We start from the raw sequence: 25,049 nt of genomic DNA on the forward strand, positions 1-25,049 counted from the left end.
TTCAAAATTCTTAAGAGATCTGTTCTTAAATGTTCTCACCACAAAAGAAGTTATAATCATGTGATGTGATAGAAGTGTTATCTACAGCTATGATGGTAATCACATGAAATATATAAATGGATCAATCAACACACTGGACACCTTTAAGAAATTGCAAGCAGAACTACCGTGTAATCCAGCAAACCCATTCTGGGTATATATCCGAAGGAAACGAAATCAGAATCTTGAAGAGATTTCTGCACTCGCATGTTCACTGCAGCATTCTTCCCAATAGCCAAGACCTGGAAACATACGAAGTGTCCAGCAACACATGAATGAGAAAGACCATGAGGTATATACAGAAAAGGAAATATTATACAGCCATAAAAAAGAAGGAAATCCTACCATTTGTGACAAGGAAGGATCTGGAGGGCATTATGCTGGGTGAAATAAGTCAGACAGAGAAAGACCAATACTGTAAAATCTCATTTATATGTGTAATCTAAAAGAGCCAAACTCGGAGAAACAGAGAACAGAATGGTTTTTGCCAGGGGCTGGTGGTGGGAGTCTAACAGCTAGATCTGAAGTTAGCATGAGGGAAGCCAGCTTAGGAAAGGAAGCAATTCTGTAACCAGGACCCTGACTCACTAGTCTCTGGGAATACCTTCTCGCCTGCACGCAGCCTATGTGATTAAGCACCTCTCCCTGCTGCAAAATACATCACCTGCTCATTCTGAGACTCTTGCTTATGTACATCCTCCAGCTGTGACAAGACAACTTTGTTCTCTGAGTTCCCCAGGAACATGACAACCTCCAGAAAGAAAAATCCTGCACTGCTACCCATCATGAATGACAGACCAAAGAGATAACTCGGCGCCTTGCAGTTTGTCACACCGGATGGTCGACATCCCTAAACCCTCTCTTTCCCTGCCCATCTCCCCTCCATAAACTGCCTCAAGGTTCTGTAGGATTGGAAGGTGGTTCTTTCGGACACTAGTCCGCCATCTTCCGATTATGCTAGCTAACTGCATAAATTTTCCTTTCTCAGCCACAGGCCTGTGTGCAATTGACTGGCATGAGATTGTGGTGAGCAGAAGGCGCCCCTTTTGCTTAGTTACAGAGGAAATGAGGAGATGTTGGTCAAAGGCTACAAATTTCCAGTTACATGATGAGTAAGCTCTAGTGAATCTAATGGACAGGATGGTGACTATAGTTAACACACTATATTGTATACTTGAAAGTTGCTAAGGGAGTAGCTCTGAAATGTTCTCCCCACAAATAAATGGTAATTATGGGAGGTGATGGAGGTGTTAACTAACCTTATCATTTCACAGTGGTAATCATTTCACAATATACATGTGTATCAAATCATCGCATTGTACACCTTAAACTCAAACAATGTTATATTACATCAACTATATGTCAATAAAACTGTGAAGTAAAAAGAATTTCAAGATGACAACAATGGAGCAGGAAATCAAGGAAGGGCTTTTCTGCACGAAGGACCTTGTGTGACAGCACAGGTGTCACACCTGTGAATCTGGCAAAAACGCATCTAAAATCTGAGCACTTGTCGCCATCTCCACTGCTGACAACCTGGCCTGTGCTCCCACCAGGGTTACTACTGGTGCCCCAATGGTCATCAAGATCAAATGCAACCAGCCACCGTCCCACGAAAACTAACGACATTTAGCAAATGCTGAAATATGTGTACACATATGTATAAAACATGTTAGTTTATAATACATACCTGAAAATCACATATTATCTTATTAGAATTAGATGTAATGTAAAATGAAATTGGGAAATACCCCAGGCTGAAAGCAGAAGTGTCCTGGTGCAAAGAGACCACAGATCTGTACGCAGTTCCCATGACGGGATGACTGTGTGCAGCAAGTGGAAACTGTCCAGGGAGCTCTCAGCGAAAACTCCTGATCCAGATGGAGACGCGCCGAGTACAAGGCCGCACCCCTTGCCCACGGCCGCCGTGAGAAAGGAACTGAAATCTGCGAGAGAGACGCAGAAACATACTTTCTGATTTACACAATAAACAACAAGAAAATAAAGGAGTGAGCAAGGAAGAAGCTACAGATAAAAATATCAATTCTGCTGGGAAAGACGTTTATAATAAAAATAAGGTATAGATATCTTACTTTTACCTTTTGAATGGACATACACAAACATAAAGAAGATGTCTTCAGATTTTACATTTTTAAAGGAGAAAATCTGTTTGCAATGAATGTATCTAATTTACAAAACTGTCATTGTCTTAGGTCTTTAATATGATGAAGCTTTAAGTTGAGTATATTTCATGTTAAATGCTTTAAGCAGCATGCAATGCTGTTATTTTAAAAATCACCATTGTGCTTGGATTGTCGAAAACTGATTCATGATATATTCTTATGAGATTCTTACCAACAATTTGGTCGGGGCCTGGATTCATTATTGTTGTTTAACAATACTGGCCACATTGGAATCCTGCAAAAATGTTTCAACGAGCTCATATTTAAAAATATTTAAGATTGTAGCTCTGTTATGAGAAAATGCCAATCATGGTAATATTCTCATTTGAAAGCAAGATAAGCAAAGAAGTGTATTTTAAATATATTATACATAATTTGTCTTCCTTTAAAGCCAGGAAAGTAAAATTGTAATAACTCCTCACTCTGATATACTTAAAATATTGAAACAATGTGTATTAATATGTCATCTTTACCTTTGCAATATTTTTTCAGCTACTTTCTCGTTACAGGAAAAATTACCCATCAACAATTCATGTAGTGCGTGTGTATCTGTACACTTTTTCCCTTTCGCCCAGCAATTCTGTAGTCTCCAGACGTGTCCTGTGTTCCCAGCTCCTTCCCCGGGAAGGCCCGACATCTCGCACATCCTTTCACGAGGGCACCTGTGTGTCTGAATCTGTGCACGATTCCTCCCACAAACCCCGCGAGCCTGTGACACAGCACAGCGGGCTGTGATTGCCCCATGAGCCCCGTAAAGGACGATCCTGTGCACAAGAGGCCTCAGGAACACACGCCCTGAGGGAGTAGAGAACAAGCCCCGGGAACAGTCCAGACCATGCAGCTCTGTGCGCACAACCAAAGGAGAAGGTCAGAGGAGACACCCAGGCCCCTGCTGGGCCGGCAGCGGGCAGGGAGCATCCTCCTCCCCAGGGAGCGGCACATCGATCCTGGGGACAGGAAGCTCTTGTCTCACTGCGGCCAGGAACCAGCATCCATGGGCAGCACACCCAGCACCACACCCTGGTCTCTGGGGCCCCGGTCAGAACAAGGCGGCGGTGTGAGCCCTGTGCCCCCGGCCGGGGAGCAAGCTGGCTACCGCTAAGCAGGGACTCCTAAGCCGAGGCACAGCAGCTCAGTGGTCACACTGTTCAGTCCCTTAATTTCTGAAGTTCAAACGGAAATGGGCACAGCATCCCAGGCCTTGATGAGAGTGGATTATGATAACAAGAAGTACAGGTCAAAATGCAACACGCGGTGCGTATTCTCTGTGCTGCCAATGAATGAGGGGAACTTAAAAGAAAAGAAAATGCCCTTCACAAAAGGGTACAAAAGGAAAATAAATAAAATCCTTGTGTAAAAATATAAACAAGTAAAGACAAATCTGTACCCAGAAAACTACCAAATGCTGTGGAAAGCTGGCAAAGAAAACCTACCTAATAGGAGACGTATTTCACTTCCATGATCAGTAGACTCAGTATAATGAAGACGTCAGCTCTTCCCGACTGGACCTATAGAGTCAACACAACCCCAGTCAATGTCCCAGTCAGACACTTTGTAGATATCTACAAACCGTTTCTGCACCTGGAATATCCTGCACAACACTGAAGAGCAAAGTTGAGTAAGCCGCACTTCCCCGTTCCAGGATTTAAAAAGCTACAGCGAGCGTGATGCTGGGGTAAGAATGTGCCAGTAGATAAATGGAAAAGAACACAGAGTCCATAGATAGACTCACAAACATGGTCAACTGATCTTTGTCCAAAGATCAAAGGCAATTTGATGGAGAAAAGTTAGTCTTTTAAACAAATGGTGATGCCACAATCGGGTGACCTTATGGAAAACAATTAACAAAGACACAAACTTTCCACATGACACAAATATTCACCAAAATTGTTCATGGATGTAAATGTAAACTAAAAAGCTATTAAAATTCTAGAAATAGCAAAGGAGAAGATATGACCTCGGTTTTCATGAGGACCTTTTATCCTCAACATTGAAAGAATGAGTCTTCAAAGAAAAATCAAGTTAAGGTGGACTTTGTTAGAATTAAAATTTTCTACTCTGTGACAATACTGTTAAGAGAAGAAAAAGACCAACTCTAGACTGTGAGAAATCTTTGCAAGAAGCATATCTAAGAAAAGGCTGTATTAAAAGGTACAAAGCATCATAAATTCAACAATAAGAAAACAAACATTCCAATTAAAAATGGGTAAAGATCTGAAAAAAACACCTCACTAACGAAGATATAAGCATAAATTAAGCATGCAAGAACACGCTCAAAATCACTTATCATTAGAGAGAAGAAAACTGAAACAAAGTGAGACAACCTTTACACACAAATAGACGATATCAATCATGGCTGGGGGGCAGGACAGCACAGACTCTGTCATCGCTGCTGCCCATGCCGAGTGGTGCAGCCGCTGTGGAAGACACTTGGGTACTTTGTTACAAAGCTAAACATCATCTTAACTCGTGATCCCTCAACCATCTTCCTAGGTATTTACACACTGTTTTCAAATAGAAGGTCAACAAAAAAGCCAGCACACATATGTACACTGCACCTTATTTATAGGGGCAGGGAACTTGAATGAACAAAGATAACCTTCAATAAATGAAAGCACACCCAAATGAGGTACATCCATGCAATGTAATGCAATCAAGTGCCAACACTGAAAGAACTATCAAGATGAACAGACATGGAGGAATCTCAAACTCATCTTTATAACTGAAAGAAGCATCTGTGAAGGCTGGGTAGAGTATGATCTCATTGATATGGCATTCTGCGAACACAAAGCAATCAATTTGATACACAGATCAGCTTCCCAGAGCTGTGCAGGGATGGTGTGGGCGGAGAGGTCAGGAAATCTGTGTGATGCTTTAATGGTGGATACTTGCCTCTCTGCCTTTGACAAAATCCCCAGATTTCTACAGTAGAAAGAGCAAATCTTGACTTACACAAATTAGTAAAATGATTTAGGTGGGTGGATCCTTGGATGGAATGCAAATGAGACTAAAGAGTGTAACTATATTGAGAATGGAAAAAACACACAGCAAGTGGTGGGGGAAGTGGTGTTGACCTAAGGACCTTTGGAAATGACTGGAATCTGTACAACTACAGGAAAAGAAACCAACCAAGCAAAGAGCCCTACTTGATAAAGTTCTTTCTCAACAGTTACTGGTTAATAACTGTGAGGCCCCTATGCATCTAGACCAGGATTGGAGAAAGGACTGAGTGGTCACCAGACAGCAGGAGACAGGGTTCCACTACTGGAGGGGCAGGTTTCGGGGAGGGCAGGGCGCGGGCTGGAGGGCTCCATGTGGCCATGCATTCGAGTGGGAAGCCGTGCTCTGAACTGATGCTGACCTTAATCTAAACATGGCCGTTTCCATATAGACACATTTATAGCAGACAGTGTACACACGGTAAGGTCAGCACACCAGCCTAACTTAAGCATCCTGCCACCGAGAGGGCCAAGAAGCAAGGACACCCCGGAGCAACCAGCACACTGAGCTCACAGAGCCATGTTTTTAATGCAATTGTCTCATACAAGGAGCCAGCGTTCCTTGAGGAAAAGGCTGATATCCAGGCTGAGGCTGAGAATGCACAAGACAATGCTGCAGAGTCCTGCAGAGCTGGAAAGTAAGGCGGTGTTAAACCACCAACCACAAACGGCATTTTTCGATCACTTTCACGTCCTAAGACACATTAAGCATTAAAAATAAAGAAGACACCTATACGATTGCAACCATTTCCCCTTTCACCCCAGGCTGCCATCTGCCAGTCCCCATCACTCATGATTGAAAAGTTCCAATATCTGGCATATTCACTTCACAGTCATGTAGGTTTCCCTTCTCCTTTAATTTGTATCAGAATTTCTCCCCAGAAACAATCCTGAATATGCAACAAATACCCAGCATGCTGTGATTCTGAGCCTTCCAACACCTCAATGAAGAGATACTTTTATAAAGTAAGTCTTCTTAAAACATGACTGAGAAAGTAGAGAATAAACCACGAGGGAACAGCCCAGAAAATAAAGCTTCTGTGCTGACCGTTTAAGAAAAACGTCGCGGGGCCCCGAACGCAGCCCCCTCGTCAGTCATGAGGGCCAGACAGGAGGTGTATTCTTTCTGAGCAGGAGACCCCAACATGACCGCAGCTGTGTCTCCTCCATCCTCCTGACAAGCGAAGCACCTTCCCCGCTGAGGATGCAGCTCCTGCGGCCTCTGGCAGAACCCGCAGGCACCCCACGCTGCTCACAAATGGAGGTCCATGCGCCCCCTGCCGGACACCGGGGGCAGAGCAGGAGGCTCAGAACTCACAGCTGGAGGTGGATGGCCGCCCCTTCCGGAAATGGTGCTAAATTACTCAAACCCGAGTGCCCTAGTCTCTTTGCTGATGGTCCCGAGGACGCTCTGCTGCAGCCAGCGCTGCTCTCTTGCCCAGGACATGCCCCACCCCTTGGAGCCATGGCCTGGAGAACAAGGGAGTCACCAGGCTTTGGAGTCCTTGAAAAAGACCGCCTCGATGCCACGGCACAATGAAAGCACCCATTTCAAGTCCCTAGAATACAGCCACCCATTTTCATCATCAGAGTCTCCACAGGATGTTAGCTGTTAGACTCAAAGGACTGCAGCTCTGCTTGTGATCAGACCCTCTTTGATAAACTGCCCTACAGACTTGATCACAGTCACAGAGAACTGAAGCCAAAGATGAGAGCTGAAAATCCGTTGGCTCGTCCTCATTTGTGGTCCTGAATTGTGGTCCAGAGGTGCTTCCGAGGAATCCGCAGCTCTCTGAAGCCCTGGAGGACAGCTGGTCTGCCTGAGAGCTTGTCGGGGAGGGAATCCAGCTGTGTAGCAAGTGCATCCAAAACTGATGAAGTGAGGAAGAATATTCGGGTCCTGACTGTCTCTGTTCGATTGTATTTTTAGGCACAAGAAAGTAATCTGCACTCCTACCAGCTACAAACTATCTGAAAACAAAAGAATGGTAATATATTTAAAATGTGATACATCTTTAATATCAAAAAATTGTTGGGAGAGAATGTGATTTTCGTTTTTTAAATAAACTTATGCACAGGTGGCAAATTATCATGCTCTACACCTGAAACTTATACAATAAGAAAAAATAAATAAATAAACTTAAGAATTACATTTTTAATTTACCCTTTCAGCTCTTCAAGGGCTATTTACTGTTTCCAGATTTGGAAACATATTTTTTCATGGAAAACTTGCTTCAGAACAATTTTTGTTACAGACTTCTTTAAAGTCAAGTCAAGTCATCTGCTGGCCCAAAGATAAATGAAAATATCAGTTATTGGAACATTATATAGATTTGTTTCCTGCATATAGCATCTCAACACAAGCTTTCAAATAGCAAGTGACTCTGCCTATTGATTTTCCTCCAGTCAGAGGGTCAGGACCCAGCTACCTTCAATTTGGGGATCTGTCCTCTTCGACATGTGGATTCGGCTCTGGGCGTGTCCTTGGGTTCCTTCCATAACTTTGCAAAGGGGAAATGTATGGCACATCCTGAGGCACGTTTTCATGGACTGAGCCTATACATGCAAACAGCACTTACAGCCCATTTCCTTGCTGAACACTACTTCACATGGGCACAGAGTGAAGAGAGCAAAGAGGCTGGAAAGGAAATATTATTGTGGTACTAGTGGAAAAAGAGAGACTTTGGTCTAGAAGCCTCTTTTGGGGTTGTTTGTTTTATTTGTTTTGTTTTTTGATGAGGAAGATTGTCCCTGAGCTACCATCTGTTGCAAGCTTCCTCTGTTTTGCATGCAAGTCACTGCCACAGCCTGGCTGATGAGAAATGGGTACGTCTGCACCCAGATCTGAGCCCAAGAACCCCCCCGGGCCTCTGAAGTGGAGCACATGAACGTTATTAACCACTATGCCACCAGGCTGGCTATTGCTTTTTCAATATGTTCACAAATGCTATTTTTAGAACAAACAACCAATTTTCTTGTTTGCACACATTTTATTCAGTAAAAAGTGTGACTCAGTGTCTGATTACCCAAACTAATCACAGGGAACAAACTGATGGAACAGGACAAGGATGTCACTCATTAAAGTTCATGGCATCACTGGCTCTTTGAAAGGGTGATTCCCATTGATTATCAAAGGGCCATTGTTTTCTAAAATGTCAGAAAGATACGATAATAGCTGTAGTAGCAGGTGTGGGTTGATGTGAGTGCCATCACTCAGTCGTGACGAGACGTCTTATGCATCCAGGATGGTCTGTGTTGCTGTCACTCAGTGTGCGGAGAGGTGGGCAGAGGACTCAATCCCTGTGCTTGGAGCACTTCGCGCTGCCCTGCAGTCTACATGTCCTCCGGTGCATGGACACACAGGTTACATTCTCTACCTTCACAGAAATTAATCCTGACAAAATGTACAAGAGGCTGATAGATATTCCTGAGAAGAAACACTTAATCGGCTTACTTCCAGATGTACAACCACGATGTGAGTGAGAAAGTAGCCAAAGTGGTCCTTTGACTGTGAGGAGGAATTCTCCTTCCAGTCTCCCAGTGCCTGGGGAGCAGCATGCCCCTAATCAGAGCCCCTGAGAAGTCAGCCAAAGTCCCGTTATGGAGAGGACTTGAAACGTAAGTATGTGGGTTTTTCTTACCTTACATTTTCTTTAAGTGTGGACTCTAAAAAAGCCAAGCTCATGGAAACAGAACAGCATGGCGTCTGCCGGGGGCTGGGAGGTGGGGGCAGTGGGGGGATGTAGGACACAGGGTACACACTTTCCTTTAGAAGATGAATAAATTGTGGGATCGACTCGACAGAATGATCACTGCAGTTATCAATACTCTATGATACACTAGAATGTTGATAAGACAGCGGATCTGAAATGTTCCCACCTCACACGCACACAAAGGTAAATATGGGAGGAAAGGGAGGTGTTCACTAAGCTTACTGTTGAATTCATTTCACAATATGTGCGTGTGTCAAAATACGGCCTCGCAGTCCTTAACCTCACCCAATGTTACATGTCAATGATAACACGATAGAGCTGGGGGACGGCACCTCAGGATGGCAGCAGGAGAGCATGAGAGCAAGCACCAGGCTCTCCTGAGCGAGGGGCCTCGTATGACAGCACAGTCACATGCCTGCAGAGCCAGCCCTGGTTCTCCCTGCAAATGCACATCTCAGCCCTGAGCACGTGTCGCCTTCTGCACCGCTCACACCCCGGCCTGAGCTCCCCATGTCACTCCTGTGGCCTCCTGGCTGGCCCTGCTTCTGACTTGGCCCCTGCTCCTGCCTCACAGCACCAGGGCCACAGTAAGTGGGATGGCGCCCCTCCTTACTCCAGCCCTCCCCTGGCTCTTCATCTCGCCCAGAGTCAAACCAGGCTGCACAATGGCCGACAAGTGTTCTCATCCCCCAGGAGTCTCTCCCTTGCTCACTTGGCTTCAGTGACACGGAATTCCCAGCAGTCCTCAGACAAGCCAGGCCTGTTCTTGTGGCGTTTGACCTTGCTCTGTGTCTGCCTGGAACCTCCTGGGCATTGGGGGCCCGTGTGTGTGCTCCCCCCACACTTTTAGGTCCCATTCATTCACACGTCTTTATCAGGCCCCAGACTCTATTCTAGGCACAGATGGCTGGACCCAGCCTCTCTCTGATCAATATGAGGTGGAACTTCATTGCATAAGCGTATTGACTATTTTATAGAGATTTTGCTGGAAAAACAAACGAACAAACAGAAAAGTAATAGGAAGAGAACTAGTCTCTCCTAGTCCCAAATAATTGACAGAGTGAGATATCTAGAACATGCAGCACAACGCACCATCCTTAATTAGGGGTTGGGGTCAGGGTTAGGGACAGGCTTAGCCATCCTGCAGAGGAACCCTGAGCGAGCAGACACGGGTAGGTGGCCGGTCCCTGGGGGCCAGGCCTCGGGGAGGGCGGGTCTGGCACTTGTGTGGGGGACGCCTGGCAGTCAGGTCTCAGAGGTGCGGGGCTGCGCCCTTCACCTTGGCTCAGGGCGGACCTCTCCTCATGGTGGTGATGCTGAGAAGGAAGAACGCAGTCAGCCACCTGGTCCGGAGGGAAGTCAAGGCACGAACCGCCCGCCCACTTGTCCGACACATGAGGGACGCTGGAGGCAGAAAGAGTCGGCGTAAGTCCATCAGTAGAAAGAGCGGTCTCATTCCGGCCAGGGTGGCTCTGAGAGTTTGAGAAAGAAGCCCCCTCAGAATCAGTGGGGGCGTCAGCTGGAAGCTTGTTTAGTTAAGAAAATAGTCTGTTCACGTAGGATTTGAGCAAAATGGCGGGGTGAGCTGACCCGGGACTCTCTCCCCTCCAAAGTACAACAAAGGACTGACAAAAAAACCCTGAATTGCAGCTAATGAACCTAATGCCAGGACTCAGAGACCTACAGTATCAAAAGACAGAGGATGGACCCCCTGCTGCCCACCTCGGAGGAGCTGGAACGGGGTAGGAGAGAACTTTGCTCCCTCCCCTAGAAACCGGGATCGCTGCACGGGTCGGGAAGGAGCGGGGGCGGGGACGCATGACGGGGGATCACCTAGGACTCCCGTCCACCGGTACAGTGGAAACCCGCTGACGGGGGAAAGCCTCCGTGTGCGCGGACCCCATAAACCCAGGGCCCCGGGAGACCAGGGAACAAAACTGATGAATCCACATTGGTGCGCAAGAGAAACCGCCCCCACCTCCCCACCCCCACCCAGCAAAGCGCACTGGGCGCCGCCATCTTGCCCGAAGGCAGAGAGCTCAGAACACGCGGCACTAGACCCCCATCTAGTGGCGACGGGCTGTAACTGCAACCGAATTCTACCACCATGCGAAAAAACCACTCCTCTACCACCCAGCAATGTATAAAAGCCCCAGACCAGAAGGAAAACAATAAAAACACAGAATTAGGTCCTGAGGACTTGGAAATAGGTAAACTAAGTGATAATGTTCTTTCGCAGTGAGGAACATATGTAGGCATTTCTATTGGGTGTTTATCTAAGAGAGGAATTTTGGGGACCTAGAGTATGTGAAGCTCCATCTTCAGGAGATCTTAAAAGAGCTTTTGAAAGTGGCGGACACCCTCAGCAGTCTGTGAGGGCCCAGTTACTCTCCATCCTCACCGACTCTTCATATTTTCAGTGGTTTTGTTTTAGTCATTGTGCATTAGTATCACATCTTGGTGTTAATTTACATTTTCCCCACCAGTAACAATGTTATGCACCTTTTCAAATACTTGTTGGGCATTTAATTTTCTTCTTTGTGAAACGCCTAGTTGAATCTTTTGCCCATTTTTTCTGGTAGGTTGTCTGTTTTCTTAATAATTTACGGGAGTTAGTTACGTATCTTACATGAGGCTTTTCCAGATAAAATATGGCAAGTGTTTATTCCCATTCTGTTCTTGCCTTCTCACTCTCTCGAAGATATCATTTGACGAGGAGATGTTCTTAATAATAAAGTCCAATTTATACATTTTTGTGTTTATGTTTAGTGTACCCTCTGACCTGCCTAAGAAATCTTTGCTTGCCCCAAAGTCATGAAAATATTCCCCTGTATTATCTACTACAAATGCCATTGTTTTAAACATCCACATTTGGATGTAAAATCATCTGGAATTGACCTTTGTTTATGGTGTGAGGCAGGAGTCAAGGTGAATTCTTTCCCGTCTGGATAGCCAGTGCCCCTGGACCACTGACTGAGAAGACTGTCTTCTCCCCAATGCTCGGCCTGACTCTTCTGTCACATACAAATGTTCATGTCTGTGGGTCTCAGGGGGACTCTCTCTTCTTCTTCCTTCTCCTTGTGGCTGTCCTTGCAGTAGGACGGCACGCTGCCCTGATGCCTGTAGCTTTATACTAAGGCTTCATATCTGGTAGTGGAAGCTCTCCGGGGTTGTTCTTCTTCTAGATTGTCTTGACTATATGTGGCCACTTGTATTTCCTGCGCCAGGTGACGTAGAGGGTCAAATTTGAGTGCTGAAAATGGCCAAGTGGTCTCCGTCCTCCAGGAGCTTTCAGTCTGGCTTAGAAATGGAGAGCCATGCCAATCTTCTCTGGATTCCAGCTGGAGCATCTAGAGCCCATTGAGGCAGAGCGAGAAGGTGAGGGCATGCAGTCTGGAAAGACTCTGCTTGGGTTCGTGGGCTGGAGTTCCCTTAAAGGCACTGGAGTCCTTCTGTTCTGGTGGGTTCTGGGGGCACCTTGGTGAGAGGAGGGACATCTCCAGAGACTGAGACATTGGTGGGGGCCATTGTTCTGAACTGGTCCAGGCATGCTGACACACAGACCCTGGTGGGTGCTAAAGTTGATGATTTCTATTCCTTTCTAAGGTGTTCCCACACCATCAATAAACTGTTTTCTGTTCTGTCATGAAACCTACTTGATGCCTCTCTTCTTGACTGAGTACAAACCAGGAAGGTCTGGGGTGCAGATCTCAAATATATGAATCATTGCTTCTGCCCCCAGGCAGCTGAAACTGTTCACTTATATTTCCTCACTCTTTGATACTCACTAAATACTACAGATAATCTTATTTCACATGACGCTTTTGGGAGGGAAGCTACAGATTGAACTTTTTTTCAAGTGAGTCTAGGACACGTTCTTTTGTACTTACATTTGGAAACTGACCACATCCTATAATCCATACACCCCTAATCAAATAACTGAACCACCTTTTCAAGGGCAGACTGAGTTCAACCTAAGAATGTTGCCTAGCTTCCTCTGAGAAGCTAGCCTCAATTCTCAAAATTCCTGCCCTACAACCAGAAATCGAGTTACCTGTCAAACTGACAAAAACCACTTGCGTAGGCTAACCTTCAGAAACCTATATACGTAATCTGCACTTTCCTTGGCCATTATTTAAAGGGCTTCTGAATGGACTATACATTGCACAAACCGTGAGAGTCAATGAGAAAAAGAGAGTAAATACGAGTGAATGGTGTAAATGAATTGCTTTATCTCCTCAACTTAATTCCATTCCCATGTACTTGAAACATTTACCACAGATAATCTGACATCTTAGAAATGGAGTGTTAACAGTACCTCAGAATAACCCCCATATGAAGGCCTCGCCAACCAGGCCTGCAAAGACTATGGTACAGGGAAGAGAAGGTTTGGGAGTCAGACAGACAGGGGAAATATTTTAATCCCAGCTCGGCCACTAAGCAGTTGCGTAGCCCTGGGCATACACAGGTGTAAGCTTCAGTTTCCCCAACTGTAAAATGGGGATAACAACACCTGCCTCAAAAGACCACTAGGATTCAGCATGAGGGAATCCGTGAGAGCACCTGGCACATGGCAGGCACTCAACAGTCAGAATGAGTGAAATCTTTTGGTTTCCACCAGATATCAGTGCTAGCAAATGCAGTCATACAACCCGGTGTTTCCTCTTCCTTTGTCAGGCATCATTATTTCTAGAATTATTGTAAGGCATCATTACGATTATAACTCAAGCATCTGGAAGAGTGCACGCACACCACAGGGACTTAGAGACTTCGAACTCAGGGAAATTGAATTCTGGTTAGAGAAGAAAAGTTCCTTAAAAATGAACAATAACACAAAATGTTCAACTGCCTGTCACAGACCATAATTTCAAAGGAGAGAATGATTACTTAAAGATGACACGACCAAGCAAGACTTCAGGGAAGAACTGGAAACAGGAAAACCTTGAAATAAGGCCAAGACATAGCTATGGGGAGGAGGAATGAGAAATCTCTTAGAGAATGGAACAGATTTCACAGAGTAGCAGCAGTGGGCATGTGTATCCATCAGGTAGTCAGGGAATAATAAAGAGACCAATTCTGCTGTAGCGCAGAGTTTTGTGTAGGTGAGTGACAGAACATAAGACCGTAAAGTAGTCAGGGATGACATTAGGAGAACCCAAAAAACAAATTTCAGATAAATAAATCATGTTTGGCAGAAATCATAGACTTTTTCAAAACAAACCATGAACAACCCAGTGAGCTAACAAGACCGATCGATCAGAGATGTCAGTGAGTAGACTGGAGAGGAGAGAGACAGACACTAAGTGACCAGTTAGGAAGCCACTGTCACAATCCTAGCAGAGAGTGATGAAAACCTGAATTGGCATGATGGTGGCATGACGGTAAAGATGGAGACAGAGATGAGAGGTATAATACAAAGTCTCACAGACCTGAACGCAGAGGGAAGAAGCATGGATGACAGGGTAGACTCAACAGTGGGAGCCTGAGAGAATGGCAGCACCATGAGAGGAAGAGGCAAGTCTGGAGTCATCTAGGGACACAGGAGGCAAATGTGGTTTCAGATGGGTTGTTACCAAGGTGATACCCAGAAAAAAAATACTAAAAGTCAGCACACAAAGACCTGAGTTCTAGATGGGAAGGGAAGCCCTCTGCTCACCAAGCGTGGCTGAATCCACGCAAGGTGCAAAGATTCCAGTGCAAAGAAACAAAATGGGACCAGCACACTGAGTATGGCCCTCCCTGAAACCCAGGTTCATGAAACAAGTGAAATCCTCAAAGAAATCAGAGAAGCAGCAAAAAAAAAAACCCAAAATTTAGTGGTGTCACTAAGGCCAAGGAGATGAGTCTCAAGAAGAGAGAGGAGGTCAAGAAAGCCGCATCCCACAGAAAAATCTAAGATGAGAGCTTGAAAACAAGTCATCACACATGACAATTATGAGGCCCCTGGAGACGTTCAAAAAACCAGGTTCAAAGAAGTCTCAGACGGCAGGAAGAAATAAGGAAGTAGGAAGAAAGCAGGAGCAGTATCTATACTCTATACTTTCAAAGGCACTTTCCTAGTAGAAGTCTCATTCAGATTTGTAATCTGGAATAAAGAACATGTGGTTTTAAGAAAATGAGAGGCCGGCCCAGTGACACAGTGGTTATTTAGTGGCCCAGGGTTCGCAGGTTCAGATCCAGGGCAAGGACCTACACACCACTCATCAAGCCATGCTGTGGCAGTGTCCCACATATAAAATGGAAGCGGATGGGCACAGATGTTGACTCAGGGTGAATCTTCCTCACTGCCCCCCAAAAAAGAAAAAAAAAAGCAAATGAGAGAATCTGATACTACAAACTTCCTTTAGTGGTCACAGGCCCTAATCTTTCCCTTCCACTCTCCTTGTTTCATCTGATTTCCTTACCTTGTGTAGCCTCTCGACAACCCTATTTCTAGGCTGTACTTCTGAATCTCCTTTCAGTAAGAGAGGGCCAGGTCTAGTCACACCTGCCCTTCTCACCTCTCTCTTTTTTTCACTCACATCATATAGGCAAGGACAAATGTCAGATTTTACAAGAAAACCAAGATTTGATCAACATTTCTCTTTCATGTTTTCAAAAGGAGGCCATTTTCCAAAAAGTACATAGACAGATACTCAACATTATTAGTTATTAGGAAAATGCAAATTAAAACCACATTGAGAAACCACTTCACAACTACTAGAATGGCTAAAATTAAAAAGACTGGCCAGGATGTGGAGCAGTCAGAACTCTCAAACACTGCTGATGGAAATGTAAAATAATACAACCACTTTGGAAAACAGTTGAGCAGTTTTTTTAAAAGTTAACATACACCTACCCTACAATCCAGTCACTCTACTCCCAGGTATTTACCAAGAGAAATGGAAGCATATGTCCATACAAAGACTTGTATGGCCAAACACTGGAAGCAACTCAAATGTCCAATAACAAGTCAATGGATAACCAAGTTTTGGCATATCCATACATTAGACTACTAAGCAATAAAAACGAGTGAACTATTCATAGGTCCAACAACATAGATGAATTTCAAAATGAGTATGCTGAGTTGGAAAAAAAAAAAAGCCAGAAAAAAGGGCACGCAGACTGCATATTTCCATTTATATAAAATTTTACAAAATGTGAACTAAATCTACAGTGACAGAAAGCAGATTCATGGTTGCCTGGGGATGGACGGACGGATTGGAGAAGGACATAAGAGAGGTATCACAAAGGGCCATGATGGGGGCTGTTCCCGTGGTGCAGTGGTTAAGTGCGCACGTTCCACTTTGGCGGCCCGGGGTTTGCCAGTTCGGATCCCGGGTGCGGACATGGCACCACTTGGCAAGCCATGCTGTGGTAGGTGTCACACATATAAAGTAGAGGAAGATGGGCATGATGTTAGCTCAGGGCCAGTCTTCCTCAGCAAAAAGAGGAGGATTGGTAGCAGTTAGCTCGGGGCTAATATTCCTCAAAAAGCAAAAACAAAGGGGCATGAAGGAACTTTTGAGGGTGACGGATATGTTCATTATCTTGATGGTGATGGTTTTATAGGTATATACCAAACTGATCAAACTGCATATATTAAATATGTACAGCTTATTTTATGCCAATCATACCTCAGTAAAGCTGTTTTTAAAAAATGAAAGTTGAGACAATTGGCAAAATTTGAATGAGGACTGTGTATCGTATTATAAAGCAAAGTTAAATTTTTCTTTTTGAGGAAGATTAGCCCTGAGCTAACATCTGCCGCCAATCCTCCTCTTTTTGCTGAGGAAGACTGGCCCTGAACTAACATCTTTGCCCATCTCCCTCTACTTTATATGTGGGACGCCTACCACAGCATGGCTTGCCAGGCGGTGCCATGTCCACACCCGGGATCCGAACCAGCGAACCCCGGGCTGCCGAAGCGGAATGTGCGCACTTAACCGCTGCGCCACTGGGCTGGCCCCAAAGTTAAATTTTTAAAAATGAAGAAAGTGGATGTCCTAAATCCCCATAATATAAAGTCACCATGAAGGCTGGGGACAAGGGCTTCTCTCTGATAAAGTGGGAACATCAGTTGCGCACTCCCACTGCTATCCTATTTTTGAGAGAAAAACAACCAGCTGTGCCCTTCATCAAAGAATGCCCTCTTAAGCAATCTTTCCAAAGTACATGCCTGCCTGTACTCTTTCATGTCTAAAACTGTTTGCACTACGTCATCCTCCGAGGACAAACAAGTTCCATCTCCCTGTGGCTCCGCAGACCAGAGCAGGGCCCGTGGCACTAAAAGGAAGGTGTAGAGAGCTTCTCTCGCCAATGTCAGGATCCCAGTTCTTTACCTGCGTGATTTCTTCATCAGCAGCCGCGTGGATCCCCCAGACATTACAAAGACGAACTTCCTCTCCGAGAAGTCCTTGCTGCTCAAAGAGTCTCACTCTTAGACAAACCAGAACCAGACATTTACCAAACAGTTTAGGCCTGAAGGTCCCATTTTGGATGCTCAGGAGGGGTGCCAGGCAAGCAGGAAAGGTCAGAATCCCCAGTTAGTCTCTCTTCGGAAATGACTGGAGGATAAAATCCCCCAGGTCTCAAGCCACACGCAAGAAAAAAACAGCAATTGTGAACTTTTCCTACGTATTTATGAGAATAATTACCAGGCTGAATGCCCATCTCTACGTTCCCATCCGGTGTCAAAAAGATATGGCTAGCACTTAGATTAAAAACAAAGCATCCAGGGGCCAGCCTCGGCCGAGGGGTTAAGTTCACATGCTCTGCTTCAGCAGCCCAGGGTTTGGCCGGTTTGGATCCTGGGTGTGGACATGGCACCACTCAGGCCATGCTGAGGTGGCGTCCCATACAGCGCAACCAGAAGGACCTGGACAACTAGAATATACAATTATGTACTGGGGGGCTTTGGGGAGAAGAAGAAATCAAAAAAAGAAGATTGGCAATAAATGTTAGCTCAGGTGCCAATCTTTAAAAATAAATAAATAAATAAAGCATTCAATATGGCATTATAATTATCGTTCTAAAACTGACTTTAAAAATAATCAGGATAAATAAATGTTAACTTCAAAATAGCCACATGTTTATTCTGCTTTCTATCTTTAAAACTTTAAGAAACTAAATTTTCTCAAAGTAATCACACACAGAAATATATAATATGCTCTATTTAAAACATAAAAGAGTTCCTGTCGCCACGTGAAAATTTCAAAATATTCTTCAATTTCTTATTCTAGTATCTTACAGAAGGTACAGTGAAATGATACCATTCACAAGTTTACACAAACTCAAGATACTCTCTTATATCAGTTAAAACACTCTAAAACTGTATTTTACATGCACATACTTTATTCTGTACTATACCTTAGTTCAGATACTACACATCCATAACTACATATTGCTCTACAGAATAAGAGGCACAAAATCCCATACGTGATTCTTTATGGGCGATTTGGGGGGTCTTTCAAAAATTGTGGCCATATGTGATTCTGTCTTTATACACCAACCTAGGACCCGACCCCACAGTATAGACTCTCCTGGAAGCAGCTGCAGTTTCCTTACAGGACAGGTAGTTGAAATTAGGGCAAGGATTTTATGCACAGGAAATCCACAAGGACAACCTTCACCAAAACCGGCAGAAGAGCCCAGCAAGAAGGCTCCAGACCGCCCACTGCTCTGGAGCCAGAGGGACAGATTCCTGTGTGTGTCTCACTAGCGCCTCCCCAGCCTGCAGAATCGTATCCTGTCGAGTCAGATGTTTTGCCTGTAGTTCAGATAAATGCTTCCCGGACATTTCCATGAGATGGCTCTAGTGATGATAGTTTTTTCCCAAAGAAGACAAGACAGACTTGGTTCTTCCTTTCACGTGATCAATGCACGCTCATCTCCATTATGTTCTAGTCCATCCTCGTGATCATTAATTCTCTATATTACTATATCTTGAATATCCTTTCTTCTTTGGCTCTTACTTTAGCACTGGTTTCCATTTTTCATTATATCAGCAAGGAAACTTTAGCCCTATTATCCATAAACTGAAGCCACCTCATAGTCCCCTCATGTCAAGCTTTTTAACTAACCTCAAATACAGGAACATGATAACACTCATTATCAATGAGAATTCAGAACATTGTTCTGTTCTAGTTAATGAAGTGAGGCAGAAAACAAAAAGTCTAACTAGAAAGGAGGAGACAAAATCACATTATTTGTACACAACATGATAGCATATCTTTAAAAAAAAAAAGTAGAGAAAGACTGAATCGCCAGAAAAGCTACTAAAACTAAATGGGAATTCAGTCAGTAAGCACTGCTATCGTCTGCCAATAATGAGCGAGGACAACACAATGAAAAGATGCCCTCATTTTCATCCACTTACAGCACCAGCAGCAGGACGAGTACTTCATCCTCACACGCAGAATCTACTCCAAGTGCGTTCACTTGGCCCACAGAAAAATCCGAAGACTTTAACATCCTCCCCCTCCCACTGTAGCCTAGACCACTGCCAGGCTGTCCCCCTCCAAAGCGGGTACAAAAATTCTGAACCTTCCAGGAATCGCTTCTCTTTGGCCTGGAGGAGATTTGAATCTTTTAAAACAAAATAATAGAACTTAAGATACGTAGGGGCCGGCCCTGTGGCCAAGTGCTTAAAGCTCCGTGCGCTCCACTGCAGCGGCTCAGGGTTCGTGGATTCGGATCCCAGGTGTGGACCTGCTCCACTCCTCAGCCAAGCAGTGGAGACATCCCACATACAAAGTAGAGGAAGGCTGGCACAGATGTCAGCTCAGAGCTAATCTTCCTCGAGCAGAAAATAAAGGAGGAGGATTGGCAACAGATGTGAGGTCAGGATGAATCTTCCTCAAAAAAAAAACTTATGATATGTAAACATTAAGAAATAAAACTCCTTCTAAGTTTGACCAGCAAATTCATTGTCTAAAACAAGAAGACAGTAAAATCAAAATGAATAGCCAACAAAAGAACTGCTGTGACACTCCCACGTTCATCAGTAGCATTAGCTGTGCTGAAAACTGAGTTAGAGAGAGAGAAAGACCACACGCTGTTGTTCTCAAACACTCAGGCCCCTGCTTGTGCTGGTTTACACAGAACTGAGAGAAAACCTGAGTGAGAAAACTACCTACTAATAGCTTCTTAAAACTTGTTGGGACCCTAAAAAACCACATTTACATCTCAGCTCCTAGGCAAAGTCATCTCTAAGCCAATCCAAAAATAAGATGGTTTACTCTTTTCTACAGCCTTGTTAAGCTAATTTTTCCCCATGTCAGTGGTATATACTTTACAGCAACATTCTTCAATGCAGTTGCTAACGTGCAGACAGGAAATGTTCCAGGCCATCTTCTCTGAACTCCCTTCCCACCTGTGTGGCCCACGCAAAAACCATTCCTCTTCTTCCTAGCTAACACAACTCTAGTCTTTTTCACCCTCCTGTGCTGTCATGACCTCCAGAGAAGGCGAGACTCCTCCCCAGTCCAGAGTGAATTATGTTGGGTCAGAGTTCATCACAGTGATGGTATTTCCACGACCAAGCCACTGGTTTAGGCATGGACACAATTCTGGCCTGGGAGATGGGAGGCGTAGTTTCTGGAAAGTTTTCCTCAGGCTTTAAGAACACAGAACGGGTACAGTCTCTTTTTCACGTCTCTGGATGTGTAGTTACATAAAGACTTGAAGTCACTGAGCTGCTGGACCAACCAGCCTTGGAAACTCCCACTTCAAGACCTTTCGTTATGTGAGATAAGAAACGCCCCCGGTGTTCAAGCTGCTTCTGTTGAGTTTTCTGTCACTTACTCCCAAAAGCTTCCAAATAAAGCACCATCTAGTCTTCTAGCTAGTATTACTCCACCTGTAGAAGAAGCCTCTAACAGCGGACAGAAAAGACAAAATCAACCAATCTGTGAAACTGGAAGAGGATCTGTCCTTTACGGCCAAACTAGCTCTTCACAAAGAGGAGCTATTACTGATCATTTGGAAACTATTCTGTCTTTGGTAGCAATTACCCTCTCTCTTTTTTTGAGATGAGTGCTTCTCACATAAATCAAATGTCCTTATTTAATATGGGGGGAGGCAGGGAAGAGATTTTGATTACTATAATCTTACTAATTTACAAACAGTAACAACCTAATCCTAATTTATCTCTCTTGGGACCAGACTAAGAAATAGGCCTAAATCAAAGGGACCTAGTTCACACATAAAGATGAATTCCCTGAGAGAAAGGACTATGGAGAAAAAATTCTCCAGGGACAACGTGGAATCTCCTCGATGAAAGCCTGTAGAAACAGAAGATTCATGCAGCTGTGAAGCCTTAGGCACTATACTTGGATCATACGGCAATTCAAGATCCCTGCCACGCTGATCTAAAGAGAACATTTATCTTCTTTCTAAACAGAAATGTAGAAAAACATCTAAGTGTTAAAATAAAAGCAAAAACTTCTTAATCTCAAACTCTACGACAATTATATATACTTATGCAAACCATTTGCTATGGCAAATCCACCTCATTACTCTAGGGAGCAAAAAAGGCAAACAGTATGACCAAAACTCCTACTATGTCTCAATTCCCGTCAAATCCGGACGGTGTCAGGAAGTGCCTTATTCAGCCAGAAAATGTCCAGTGACTAATTTAACTGAAAGGTAATTTATTTAATTAAAAAGAGAAATGGATTAAAATTTACTGGATTAAAAAAGAAATGGTATATATACTTATCAGAATCAAACAGTTTCCGCCCTATGGCAATTCGATAACTAAGTGAATACACCTTTTTAAATGTTTTTAGATTAAGAACTTTACTGTCCAGGAGTAGTGCTGACTATAGACTGTCCTATTAAAAATACAGTTTGAAATATTTAAGATTTATGGCTCCAGGGCACTAAATCCCCACTCACATTTATAATGACCAAAACGTAGAAGATGAACATTGAAAAGCAACTGCAAATAAGTGTTCACTTCTCCAGGGAAGTCGTAAGGTTTGCCGACATGATGTGCAATGGATAACTGGTCTTCGGTTCAGCAACTAAGACATAAATTATGTGTCAGCTGCTCACACAGGCGCAGGACAAGGAGGGCAGTGATGGTATGGGAAAGAACGTGAGTCTCAGAAATACAGCCTACTGCTATCGTCCCTTTCCCGCTTGTACACATTACATTCAGGCACCCTTTCCAAGTGATTACAGACCCAGAGATGCCTAGCCTGGGGAGCAGACAGTTCTTCTGCACACGTTAGGAAATGGAGACTCTATCTGGTTTCGCTGTACAATGCACATCTTGCACCATCATACGTAGTGGCCCCAAACTCACCTTCCGGAGCCCCGTGCCCGGCAGCAGACGGGAACTCCCAGGTCTTTTAGGAATGGGGGAAAGGAAGTCTCATTCTTAACAAATTCAACCACCAAAGCCATCCCTCATTCTAGAAAAGTTGGAGGCAGCAAAGGTTCCATTAAATTGGGCCCTATTTCTCACTAAACAGAGAAAGAAAGAATTCTCCAGCGAGATCAAGGAGTCAAGATTTATAGGTTTGTTGCTCAGATGGAAAGTAAATCTTCACTTTTTCAGCAAGGCTTTTTACAGCACAGACTTCAACTTTATTGAGAGGATATTAATATATCTGTATTATGATTTTTCTGTATATGATTATTCACTTAAAATGCTTTGTATTTTTCAAAGGAGGGCCTATAACTATAAAAGAAGCTATAAAAGGTACAATGTGCCATTAATGATTTTTTTAAACGATGGCTTTATTTGTTTTTTATTTGTTTATTTAAACTTTGCCTTTGAAGATTTATATGAAAAGCAGATTATAACTGGGGCCAGCCCAGTGGTGTAGTGGTTAAGTTCTTGTGCTCCACTTCGGTGGCCCGTGGTTTGTGGGTTTGGATCCCAGCCACAGCCCTACACACCGCTCAGCAAACCATGCCGTGGTGGCATCCCACATACAAAATAGAGGAAGACTGGCACAGATGTTAGCTCAGGGCCAATCTTCCTCACACACACACAAAAATATTATAACTAACCATCACCAAAGCTTGAACTTGACTTAGGTTAATTGAGGGAATAACGTAATAAGTAGTCTTCTGGAATAGAAATACAAGACTAGCATCTACTAAATAGACCAACTCAGTATTACAAACGAATGAGAAAATATTTTGCTGTTTAAAACTGGCAATCATTTATATATTAGGAAATTACTTTGGTCCTCAAAAAAAAACTGCTTCAGCATAAAAGAAATTATACAAATACATACATACCCCTACATACTTATCCTAAAGTCAAGCCTTTTGTACTTAGAAGTAAAATAAAACATAAATCACTATTGCTTATTGAGAATGGCTATGTTAATGCCACTCTAAGTTCTATGCAAGCCTTTCACGAGCCAACAGGCAAAAATGTTAGAGATTCTCTGTAGTGGGATGGAGATTCTGCCAGCAAACAAGGGGAGTGGGTGAGAACAGCTGTTTGAATGACTCACCGTCTGCTCTGACTTCTGACCCCACTATGTTTTTAACTGCAGGGCTTTCTTAAGTAATTGCGAGATCCACCGACTAAGGTTTCCAGCATAGAGTTTTCAAGACCACCACCACATGTCGCAGGGACACAACCATCAGAATCAAACAAGAAACTCCCAGTCCTACTGAGCAACATGAGAAGACCAGGCAGCGTGCACCTAACAAGGCCGTGCACGCTTCATGACTCAGATGATGACATCTGCGAGCTTCAACCAGAAACTGATAGCACACGCTCTGGAGACAGGCGGCTCCAAGTCTGAATCCCAGTTTCAAAGCCTCCTTTCACCACCTGTGAGCTGTGAGAGATCCTGGGTAAATCACTTCACCTCTCAGTGCCTTTATTTCTACAGAGACACAATGGGGACAACATGGCACCTACCTCAAAAGCTGTTACGACAATGAAAATTAGGTGATATATATCAAGCACTTGGAAACACTGCCTGGCATTTTATACATAGTCGATAAATGTCAGCCATTATTATTATTACCAGTAATAGTGGTTTCTTTACTTCTCCTCCAATCCAGAAATCCCACTTCTGGAAATCTACCCTGGAGAAATAATCCAAACTACAGTAGAGGCACAAAAATACTTAGTACCATGTTATTTACAATGGTGAAAAGTTAGAGAAACCTAAATGTACACTAATAAGGAAGCAATTGAGTCATTTATCCAATATCCATCCAGCAAAATATTACTCCGTAACTAAGAATACATTAGAAACACAGTAAAGAATTATGGAGCAAAATGGCTATGTGTTTATACAATTATACAAAGCGAAAAGAGCCAAAATTTAAAACTATATGTACATCATTATAACAATCTAAAATTATACTTAAAGTGCATACTAAAAAAACTAAAGCAAGTAATACACCAAAATCATCACAGTGGATGTGAAGATAATATTTGGGGTGAATTTTTTTCTTTTCTGTACTATCACATAGTCATATTACTTTTATAATTTTAAGATTATTTTTAAATGTTTAACTTGCTACAGACTTATTTTAAGACTAATTAAATAGGGTTGGGAAAATGGTAACAAAAGTTAAACCACAAATATATTACTGAAATGGTTAAGAATCAAAGTAGAAATTAAGAATAAAACAAGTGCTTGAAATATTAACACTCAAAATAAAAATATTATTTAAAAAACTGAGTCCCTAATGAGTTACCCAGTATTTAAACTGGACAGAGTCCAGGGACCACTTACATCTGAGACTGAATGATACACATATTTTTTATTGTAAAATGACTGTCAGGGAAACGAAATGATTTAAGAGAAATGAAGACATTGCGCTGTTTTTTAGTCTTGGAAAAGCTATCTCCTGTAACAAAACCTAAATTAGTCTCGGTAACAAAGTAACATAGTAATAAATGCCTTTCCATTGAATAAATCAGACCTTATATATAACATATCTTTTCATTGTTTTAAAATGAGTCCATTTAGATAAGGTATGACAGAAATAACGTTTTACAAATTGGGGAGGAAATGGTCGATGAACATTTTATGAATTCCAGAAAATATCTAAATAGAAGGGAGGAAGGAAACAAATTTCTAACCAAACTCACTATTGTCCAAATCTGTTAGCTCAGGGCTAATCTTCCTCACCAAAAAAAAAAC

The 25,049-nt window shown here is 43.4% G+C and overlaps 1 long non-coding RNA gene across 1 annotated transcript; it reads left to right on the forward strand.

The window, feature by feature from the left end:
* Window positions 1-11,002: 11,002 nt before the first annotated feature.
* LOC138922138 (uncharacterized) lies at window positions 11,003-24,843 on the forward strand. Its single transcript, XR_011435214.1, has 3 exons — window positions 11,003-11,144; window positions 12,162-12,312; window positions 23,436-24,843. It is a non-coding gene; the product is annotated as an uncharacterized lncRNA (long non-coding RNA).
* The last annotated feature ends 206 nt before the right edge of the window (window positions 24,844-25,049 follow it).

The sequence above is a fragment of the Equus caballus genome, unplaced genomic scaffold, assembly GCF_041296265.1.
Source record: "Equus caballus isolate H_3958 breed thoroughbred unplaced genomic scaffold, TB-T2T haplotype2-0000490, whole genome shotgun sequence".
Taxonomy (NCBI): Eukaryota; Metazoa; Chordata; class Mammalia; order Perissodactyla; family Equidae; genus Equus; species Equus caballus.